The sequence below is a fragment of the Cupressus sempervirens genome, chromosome 3 (assembly GCF_028749045.1).
Source record: "Cupressus sempervirens isolate cs-2001-9-10 chromosome 3, ASM2874904v1, whole genome shotgun sequence".
In the NCBI taxonomy this organism is placed as follows: domain Eukaryota; kingdom Viridiplantae; phylum Streptophyta; class Pinopsida; order Cupressales; family Cupressaceae; genus Cupressus; species Cupressus sempervirens.
The window spans coordinates 770,744,928-770,756,536 of NC_143120.1; the positions used below are offsets into that span (position 1 = coordinate 770,744,928).

At 31.6% G+C, this 11,609-nt stretch overlaps 1 pseudogene; it reads left to right on the forward strand.

The window, feature by feature from the left end:
* The first annotated feature begins 1,711 nt into the window (after positions 1-1,711).
* Positions 1,712-10,648, forward strand: LOC149569072 (pyruvate decarboxylase 1-like; annotated as a pseudogene).
* The last annotated feature ends 961 nt before the right edge of the window (positions 10,649-11,609 follow it).

Below are 11,609 nucleotides of genomic sequence, written 5' to 3' on the forward strand. Positions count from 1 at the left end.
CATTTAAGATTGATTTAGGTTTAACAGGAATATTCAAGTGTTCATGTAATGGCATTTAAAATATCCCTATCATTATTCATAGATAGAACTATTTGATGTAATAATCATGCATAATCATGCATGTTCTTTAGTATTGGATATAATAACCATCAGTTCAGAGTTTACCTTGCACAAATATTATGTTTCTAAGATTTTTATTAAGGTGACCATATAGATCTGATGATTTACCATATTATAGCATAACTAATATTTGACCATGATAGTGAGTACATTACCACACACACACACACACACACACACACACACACACACACACACACACACACACACACACACACACACACACACACACACACACACACACATATATATATATATATCCCATTTTCCCTATTCGTCTTTTTTTCTTATTCATACTACCAAATGCTGACTCTTTAATAAGATAAAATTGTAGATGTTTGTTAATTAATTCAGTGCCTTTGTAATATTAATTGCTCTTCCCTTATGATCAGATGATTCACTATCATTTTAACTCAAATGATATAATTCTCGAGTTATCTTCGAACATTATGTTCCTTTCTTGTTTTCTATGACATCCTTGAGTAATTGCATGCAATGCATCCCATATGGAGCCACATAAAGTATACTTTCCAAAAATGGATTTCTTTCATATGTCATGGACATTCTTGTTCCACTATGAATATGACTTAGTGCAGACCAAACCATCCAAAGTTCTCAGTTACTGTAGAGACCGTACATTCCACCCTCATAGAGTTCTCATATAATTTGAAGTAATTTTTTATTACTGCTCAAGGATAATGAGAAAAATAATAGTTATTATTTGTAGCTATTTGTATGTCATTTTAATTTAATAGTGGAAGTATTATGTCATTTTTATTTAATATTGGAAATATGATTTCCTAATAAGGATATTTATATATTTTATAAAGAATAAATTGGTACAGTCAACTACCCAATAGATCACATGCAAAATATGAAATTCTAGGAGAGCCAACCACATCATTTTACATAATAGGATGAGGTGCATTTTGATATTGATGATTTTATTATTATTGAAATTTATAATATTGATGATTTTATTCTTTTACAATCTTGCCACTGTTCTGCTTCATAATGTGATCGAGCTAAATATAATAAAATTTGGGTGTCAGTGCCAAAATAGAATTTCCTCAAATAATTTTGATACATTTTCACTGCAAGCCCAAACTGTCCTTGTGCAAAGTAAACATGTGCTAGATTTACCCACACATCAGGCATCTAAACAAAGATGTTTCCTGCTGCAGCTTCTTGAACCTGTGTGAAAATTTCCTTTGCAATATCAAAATGACCCCTTTTGACTAGCACAATGCCTGCCCCATTTGTAGCATAGACATTTCCAGGTCTCTGAGCTAACACTTTACAATACAGTTCCCTAGCCTTATCAAGATGTATTCCCTTCGCATCTAGATCCTTCTTCTCATTGCGTGAAGCTGCAAAATAATTCTAGTTTCCAAGAGAAATGTCAGCATAAGCATCCTTACCATCTGATACATTTTGTGCAGTTTTAATTGTTTCTCTTGCTTTAAGCCAGTCATCTGTTTTCAGTTCCAGGTTTCCAAGCATGGTAATCACATTTACTGAGGTTTTATCCACCTTAAGTGCCTCCCCAATCAATTCTAGGCTTAGTTGGATCTCATTTCAAGCCTGGGCCATGGCTACAAGTCGTAGATATGCATCCACATAATCAGGAAACTTGAACAATATTAGCCTGTACAAAAGATTTGCTTTTTTAGTGTCATGTAGCTATTCAAACAGTCTAGCAAGATTAAATAGTATGTTATATGAAATATTTTACATATTCAACAATGGATGATCTATATTCCAAGAGATCTTTTGTAGTCAAAATAGAAGTTTGAAAATTGTTGAAAATCTAGTATAAGTTTATGTTGAAAATGGTTCTAATCTTTTAAATTGAATTCACCAAATAAAGTTATTTGAGAAGATGTTTTGTAGTCAATATAGAAGTTTGAAACATAAAAAATGTTATTTGTTTCACAGAAAGATTTTGAAGTCAACAAAAGGAAAATCAAGTGATGAAATTTTGTTCCTCTTATGTTCAATGATATAGCTCTATTATCTTTTATTTTTTTAATTTTTTTATTGAATATATATCTTAAAATTATTTTAAATAAATCTTAGGCTCAAATTTATTCAATATTTGATTTATTTTTCAAAAATAAGAAATTGTAACCCACTTGAAGATTTTTGTGACATATGACTTCTAAATGATCCATGAGAATTTAACTTATATCTTGAAAATATTCCAGATTGATTTGATTTACATTATTACATATATACATATATGTTTCTAGAGATATTTAGTTTATTTGAATATGTTGTTGCTTCTGATCTATCTACTGTATAGGTAAAATACTAAAGGTTCACCACACAAAGAGTCTTTTTGATGAAATGATGTATTCACCAAATAAGAAGTATTACCAATGTAGGATGGAATGAATTATTTATTATATCATCCCCAAAATACCTCAATAGGAGACAAGAGGTAGTTGAATCATGAGGTTTCCATTGAGTTCGAAGATATTTTTTAAAAAAATATATGTATTTTTGGAGAATGGTTAACACTATAAAAGACAAGTTATCTAAATAGATTATTGAATTTTTTGTTAGAAAATATCAACTAGGATAAGATTATAAATCAAGGATAACAACATGATTTGGTATCCTATTTCCAAGATAAAATAGGCTACAAAGAAAGAAAAATGGTTCACTCATAATATTCTAAAATGCTAATTTGGGTATAAATTGTGTCTTGTTGTCTTTATGGGCTTCATTTGGCTGGTCATTAGCTGAAAAACTAGGAATATATAAAGATCAATTAAATAGGGATAATCATTTATAGTTTTTGTATGAACACATTTAGACTATTTTAAATTAAATATATTAATTTTCCTTTGCATTGAGTTGCTATAATAATTTTGTTTGCTTCAAATCCATATAGTAGATTAAATAAAATGTCTCATTATTTCTATATTCACCACTACTTATAGGTGAGAAAAGAACATTCACGCATTCAAGGACTATTGTGATATTTTTGATGCAAGCTCACAATGTCCAATAGACTTTGAAACAACTAGAATGCTTCATCCCATGTATGAAAGATTTCAATTTTTAAAATAGTTATTCTGTGGTATATGAAATATTTTATATATTCAACAATGAACGATCTATCGTTCTCTTGTAACATTTAGCAAATAGTTTGAATACTTGACTTTCTATAATATTTTGTTACTTGTATGCACATTTTTGGGGAGCCAATTGACAAAGATGAGCTTGAAATATTTGAATAAATTCCTTTTCATACGAGTGATTATGAACATATGTCAAGATAGATTGAAATATACATATATATTTTTTTATCGCACACTTATGTAGTGCACACATTTAGATATGTGTAGTTACTTTTAAACATGTTAATCTAGTGTAACTTATAAAATGTCTAATATAAGTCTAGGTTGAAAAAGGTTATAATTTTTTAATGGAATTTGTTAAATAAAGTTATTTCAGCAGATGTTTTTTAGTCAACATAGAAGTTTGAAACATAGAAAATGTTAGTTATTATTTTATTTGCTTCATAGAAAGATCATGAAGTCAACAAAAGGAAAATTAGGTTATAAAATTTTGTTCCTGGGTAGGGCCACAATAATGGTTCCCACTTTCCATAATGAAGAAATCGGATGGAAAGTGAGGAAGCTAAATTTTAGGGGCTTCAAATGAAGCCAAATCTTTGAATGAAGGTCCCAAGGGGCTTCACTCGAAGCCTCCATGCTGATATTGGTGAGGGGGCTTTGAATGAATCTTAGGGCTTCATTTGAATTTGACATGCAGACCTCATTCATACTCCTAATAACATACTAGTACAGGAGGGGGATGATGAGGACATTGATATTCCTCTTAGAAATTCTATGAAAAAAAGAAATGGCAAGAGAGCAAAAAAGAAATGATTATTCATGAATGACTTACTCTTGAATATTGTTAATGAATATTGTGTTAATAAATATTATTCATTAATGTTGGGTGTTAATGAATTATTTAGGAATGACTTACTCTTGAATGTTGCGTGTTAATGAATTATTCACGAATGTTGTGTGTTTATGAATTTTATGTGTTAATGAATGTTATCATGTGATTATAATGATTGAATGCTATATTTCATAAATGGATGAATTGAATGTTATTAAATGTTAATGGGGATGATGAGGACATTGATATTCCTCTTAGAAATTTTATGAAAAAAAGATACGGCAAGAAAGCAAAAAAGATATGATTATTCATGAATGACTTACTCTTGAATATTGTTAATGAATATTGTGTTAATGAATATTATTCATTAATATTGGGTGTTAATGAATATTGTGTTAATGAATTATTCATGAATGAATTACTTTTGAATTATTCATGAATGTTGTGTGTTTATGAATTTTACGTGTTAATGAGTGTTATCATGTGATTATAATGATTGAATGTTATATTTCAAAAATGGATAAATTGAATTTTATTAAATGTTAATAGGGAATTTAGAGTGATGTTGGGGGGGGGGGGGGGGGGGGGGTCCAAATGAGCTTCCACCTTCACATGGTTGGCCCTGTTAAGTAGAGAATATTTAACTATTCTCGAAACCAAGTGAAGCTCAAACTTTAAAGATAAGCTTATAGTTAATAGTGATAACCAATTAGCAAGTCAAAATGAAGTTCTTCATTACAGGTACCTTTTTAGTTTTTAAAGCACAATATCATGTTTTAATATTGCATAGTTTTTTTTTCTTAAGTTAAAGTATTCTTTTACTATAACAACATAATTTATGACCATTTTAGTAACTATTCTAACATCGCTTTATGATAAATCTTGTTTTGGCAAAGATGGCGATATGTGGTGCTGTCTATTCCTTGGGAGATTGGATTGCACAGGTCTGTATCTCAACATCAACATGGAAAATGGTGTGAAATTGCACTTTCCTTAGTCGTGGTTGCATACCTACTGCACTCTTTCATTTGAAAAATGAATAGAAATACCATATCTAGTAGCTTCTCTATATTGTATTCATTTATTGGTAATGATTCAATGTCATGTCATTTGGTGGTAGCTTCTAGAGTTTCATTTAGTTGTAAGGTGTGTCTTATCTTTTCAAGTTTGTATACTCCATTTGGTAGTTTGGTATTAATTGATGATGTCTGGGATCTTCTACCTTCGCTGTAGTCTTCATCATCATCCAACTTGTTGTTTGGTATTTTCCATGTTATCCTCTATTTCCATGGTCTTCAGCATGGTTGTGTATTTTATCTATCTAGTTCAAAGAATCTATGCACCTAAGGTGGAAGCCATTTAGAACTAATAGTTGGAGAGATCATGTTTCCCCTTGTAAAACTAGAAAATGTCACGAGTTTAAGGTCAAGAAGGAAGAAGTCGTAACATTTTGAGTAGAAAAATATGCTTAAAATTACATATTTAGTTGATTCTTTGGTGAACTTTCTTATTTCAATTCAATTGATTTTGGTTGTCAACCAAATTCCTAACTCCAATGTATATTGTATTTCAGTGCTACATTTTCATAGGGATCTAAGTAAAATGACAGTTGACTATTATTTATATTTGAGAATTTGTGTTGTGCCTTACTATGATCCTCTGATAATAGAGGACAAATCAATCTGAATTTGTTTCTCATGTCCCATGTTCGATGCTTCTTCTTGTGTAACTAACCACTTTTGATGTGGGTTATGAACTCTAATGCTAGTATGCTATTACACTGCCATTTATTATAGAGTAGATATAATAATTATCTCTGAATATATTGTAAGGGTCTCTAAACATGAGTAAAGCAGTATTACATAACATAGATCTGAACTCAAAATTCATGCTGTTTTCCACTCTGGAGAAAGAGGGGAACTTAATATAATCATAACACACCCCATCAGAAGAGATCCATTGGATGGTTTTTGTTGGGGTTTGACTCTCCTGGTGTAGTGCTAAGCTAGGCTTCTAGGTGCTAGGATATTTTCTCTTATTGGTGGTTCTAGACCCGTTGACTGCTCTAGATAATTGTCTGTCAAATTTTGGTTGAAGGAGCTATGCTTGGGCTGTCAAGTCTTATGCAAAGTTTGTCCTATTTTGTGGTCATAACATGAACTTTTATCAGTGCAGAAGTATGGTCTATAAATTCTTAGAGTCTCTAGTGCCTCTAAGATTTACACCGTTGGGTGACTAATTCTTTGAAGTCCCTAATGTTTGGTGACATTGAGCTATACCTATGTGAGTTATGTTTGGGTTTTCCTTCCTCATCTTCATTTCACTTTTGTGATTTATTTTCCCTGAGGCCATTGGAAATTCCATTTGCTAGTTCCTAAAATTGGATGGATCTAGTACAATTTTGGGCTATTCTATGTTTGTATTCTAGTTGAAATAGAGATCTCTCCACTTCAATCATGGTTGATGAGAGGCCATGGGTGAAGCATTGAATATGAGGGTTTTCCATTTTGTTGTAGAGATTGCATCTCTATAGGATACATGCCTAATGATTGCCATTTTATGTTGGATAGGTGCTGTCACTTGATGGAGGGCTGTGGAAAATGACCATTTGCAATTAGAGCTTCTGATTCTATTTTAGATTTTCCTTTTGAGGACTTGTTTTCTAATGAAGAAGAATTTTTTTTTGATTATATTAATGCTTCTCATGCTGTTGGTTTGAGCTAGACTTCTATCGCTTCCATTCTTGTCACAATTTTGGATGTTAGATCGTATTTCAGGTGCGATGCCCGCTAGCCTTGTGGCCTATGTTGTTGAAGTTACTGCTCCCACTTCTATTTTGAACAAAATTCTACTGATAATGCTGACTCTTAAATAATCACTTTTGGGCCTTGTTGACAGGTTGTAGTGGGGTTTCCTTTGTTGCAATCCTAACAATAGCGTTGCTTAGACTTTTGTCCAAGTGCATAGGAAAAAGGTTTTTTTTTTTGTGTTGTTGATGCCCTATGTTTATGCTTTCATCCCTTGTTTGTGTAAAGGTTAACAACCCCTTGTTTTGGCTGTTATAGAAAAACAACATATCAATATCATCCTTTTAGATTGAACAATACTAGACGAGTAATGATACTATCTTGAAAAATACAAGAAGCCAAGACTACAATATACACTCGTTTGATGAAGCAAATAAAATCTTTCCAACAATAATTAGTTAGAACTATCAATGTGAATTTTTAGGATTGTATAAACACAATTGGAAAATGGATCAAGAAGATTTCATGTCTTTCTCATGGGTGGCAACTTTGGTTATTATGTGTAAAATTGGCCCCATTCTTTTAACAATTATTTTCATGTTATCCGTAGAATTAATTTTTATCATTTAAGTTTCTTGTTCTTGCAAGATGAACTACGAGATGCAGTGTTATTGGTGTTTGCAAATAAGTAGGATATTCCCAATGCAATGAATGCTGCAGAGACCATGATAAACTTGGGTTGCATTCTCTTAGGCAACGACACTTGTGAGTATTACATTCTTTATAATTTTTAGTATTAAAAATTCTAGATACTAATCATCTATTATGTTGCACTATTTCTACTTTGCATATAGTTTATCATCACTCTAGTAAACGAGAAAAAAATTGGAATGTTTAGTGTTGCTTGTGAAATAGCTTGTATCATGTCCTAAGGTATATACAAAGTATATGTGATTGTTTGTTAGAAATAAATCCTTTTATTTTAATTCTTATGGCTTTTGTTTTATTTTGCAGGTTTGAAACATTACAGTCGAATAGGGTTCAAGAATTTTGTATTACAAAAATGTCTTATTTACTTTGCATATAGTTTATCATCACTCTAGTAAACGAGAAAAAAATTGGAATGTTTAGTGTTGCTTGTGAAATAGCTTGTATCATGTCCTAAGGTATATACAAAGTATATGTGATTGTTTGTTAGAAATAAATCCTTTTATTTTAGTTCTTATGGCTTTTGTTTTATTTTGCAGGTTTGAAAGATTATAGTCGAATAGGGTTCAAGAATTTTGTATTACAAAAATGTCTTATTTCTTTATTGATACAGATAGATTGAGGAGGTAAAAATTCAGTTTTGATGCATACTCATATGTAGGATGCAAACTTATTTTGATGTGACATTATGTGTGTTCTCTTTCACATTTTACTATCAACTTTCTATCCAATTTAATGACCCAAAACTAATGAGAAAAATTGTGAAGGTACTGATCATGCCATTTCTGTAGTGCTTATTGAGAGTAAGCCAATTTATATTAGCATTAGCTATAATCTCCCTGGCATTCCACACCATACATTTTGTGATGAGCCTATTCCATTATGGCTCACTCCCAAGTGGGCTTTTTTCTTCCTTTTAGGTAAATTAGTTTCTTCTACATGGACTTTTTGTTTTGATTCTACTTTTTTTAGCATCATTATTTAGAATCTCACTCTTTGATCCATCATCAGAATGTAAGAACATAAAAATATGTAAAATGTATTTTTGTAGTTGCAGATTGCAAGTTTTTTCTCATATTACACATTTTGTATGCTCAGACAATGCATCATAGTATGATCTAAACCATTGATATTAAAAAATACAAAATACATACACAATCAAAATCGAAAAGCCATACATAATATTCAAATAGACTGTGGAAATTTGATTAGTTTGGAATTAGTTTTAATTTTTGTACTTGTACAATGCCCTACATGTCTAAGTATTAAATGTGTGAGTTGTTCATGTTGTGGATCTCGACCTCTTGTTTTCGACTGAAAATTTTCTTATGAGGGGTGATCAAGATTTTTTAGTCTTTGGCCTCCTATCTTTTTTGTATTTTCAAGATCTTAATGTCTGTAGGTTTACTTTGGTTTGGTTGATCAGCATTTTCATTTGTAGAATCAATGAAACACATTTGAGGGTTTTTTCATTCATATTATTTTAAATGTTGTCAGATTAGTTTTCTCATTATACTATATTCAACTCTTCCTTAGTTGATCTAGTGTATATCTTTTAGCATGCAAGGTTCACCACACACACTATTTCCAATACTTTGTTTGACAGTAGTAAGGTTTAAATTATCATTCAAGACATTGGGTCGATATGTAAACTTTATTCCCTTTTCATTGTTTCTTAATGTGTGTGTACCCTTTGCAAAATGAATTTAGAAGTGTGCTTTTTGTTTTGTTTCACCATGACATGTTCTTATAGTTTTCCAATGTTTGAAAGGTCTTGGTGGGTCACAAAATCCATTAATTAAATTAAAAGCAAGGTTTGTATGTCATGAAACTCTTGCATTGCTCATTGCATTTGAAGCCACTTGTAACTTGTTTTTTCAATAGTTTTTTTGGCTAGCATGAACTATAGGCTAAGCAATCCAAGAAGTTTGGAAGTAGCTGTGGAAACAACTATAGAGTTCTTAAATGCAACAGTTAAGAAAGTGTTGGTTAGGGGTCCAAAGCTAAGGGTTGTTAAGGCAAAAGATGCATTTATGGAATTGAAAAATGCTTCAGGTTATGTTGTGGCCGCAATGCCATCGACTAAGGGTAAAGTTTCAGAGACTCTTCCACATTTCATAAGAACTTACTGGGGTGTAGTCGATACTGCATTCTGTGCTGAAATAGTTGAGTCTGTAGATGCTTACTTATTTGTAGGGCCCATTTTTAATGAATATAGCTCAATGGGATATTCATTACTCTTGAAGAAGGAGAAAGCTATGATTGTGTAGCCTAATTTGGTAACTATCACAAATGGACCTACTTTTGGGTGTATATTAATGAAAGACTTCTTAGAAGCCATCACAAAGAAGTTAAAACACAATACAATGGCCTTCGATAATTATTGGCATATATTTGTGCCTCACGACGTTCCCTTGAAAGGTGCTCCAAACGAGGCTCTTAGAGTCAAATTGTTATTCAAACACATCCAGGTAAAATTATTGAGAATCACTACATATCATAAAATGACTTATGGTTCAGTCGGTACTTCAATCCTTGGTTTTGTTGTTGTTCCTATAGATTAATGAGTAAACACTTCTTATTTGTAGGCCATGCTATCAAATGAGACAGTTTTCATTGTAGAAACTGGCGACTCTTGGTTCAACTTCCAGAAGCTTAAACTCCCAGAGAAATGCAGGTAATGCAAAATCTCTTGCAAATTTTTATATAATTAAATTTCTGACTCATTTATTTTGATGATGGATCATAGTGTATGATTTAAAATGTTGATCTAACCAAGAAACTATTGAAAAAACAAATTTTGAATAACAAAGTTCATAAAATTATAATACATGATTTGTCTAACTGACTAGCTTGTTACCTGTAAGTCACAAATTTGTGTTGAAATAGTTCCTACAATTTATTGCAATTATTTATGCCCCTATTTGGAATTGGTTATTAGGTTTAGTTTGAAGAATTAGTAATTTGTGACATTATTTTTCTTAAGGCTTGTGTCAATGTTGAATGATTCATTCTAATGTTGATTTTGTAGGTATGAGTTTCAGATGCAGTATGGATCAATTGGTTGGTCTGTTGGAGCTACACTGGGATATGCTCAAGTGTTGTACAGGATGAGTTTAAGGCCCAATCCCATCACCTTGAGAGGATCGTAAGGCTTGTATTCCATCTTCATTGATATTCCCCAAGACCATTTGTATCTCTACTAGCATACTTCCTTCATTGCAATAGTCTTTGAATATCCATTCTTGCTATTACAATCAATGCTAGCAAAGCTTTAACACATAAATCCACTCAGAGTTTCAAAAGATAACTAAGGTTAGATTGAAGGATGTGGAATTTCTTTCTCTCTCCAGACCATGTGGCAACAATTTTAGCAATTTTGCAGTACCACCTAGAATACTTAAATGGTGCCCTAATTCTTTGTCATTGCTTATTCCACAAAGTGCCCATAACATAGAACTTTGTATAACATAGTGCCCCTCATAACCAGTCTATGTTGCACTACTATTAACTATGTACATAATTCCTCCCTACTACCCTCAACCCTTAAGCATACTTGGATTTCTCAATGGTTGCATAGTACTTACACTTAAATCAGTTTTATTAAGTTATTGACTGCACATCTTTTCTTGTGTTTTTCTACAAACACAATATTTTAGAATAATTTCTAAATCCATTTGCAATCCCTGAATGATATATGATGTCCAAGTTTCAGCTATTTAATTGCAATATTGAGTTTCTAAAGGATCCATGTAATTCATCATTTTATGAAAGGTTCAGTTAGTTTACTAAATTTTTCTTTCTAGTTGCAAAAAAATGCAATAACTATATGCAAGAATAATGAACTGAAAAGTGATCCAAACTAAACTGAATCAAATATCAACACACCTAACAAGACAAATGACACACATTAGCACTAAATTTTTCATCTAGTAAAACAATAAAATAAACACAATTGCTATTAAAATCTTGTACTACCTTTTTATTTTTATCGCTTACCTATCTACAACTCCACAATCGATATTGACAGTCTCTTGCCCTCACCGTGCAATTGAATTACTTTAGTTTTATTGATGTAGCTGAACTACGAGTGCCTTTTGTGTTGTTGACAAC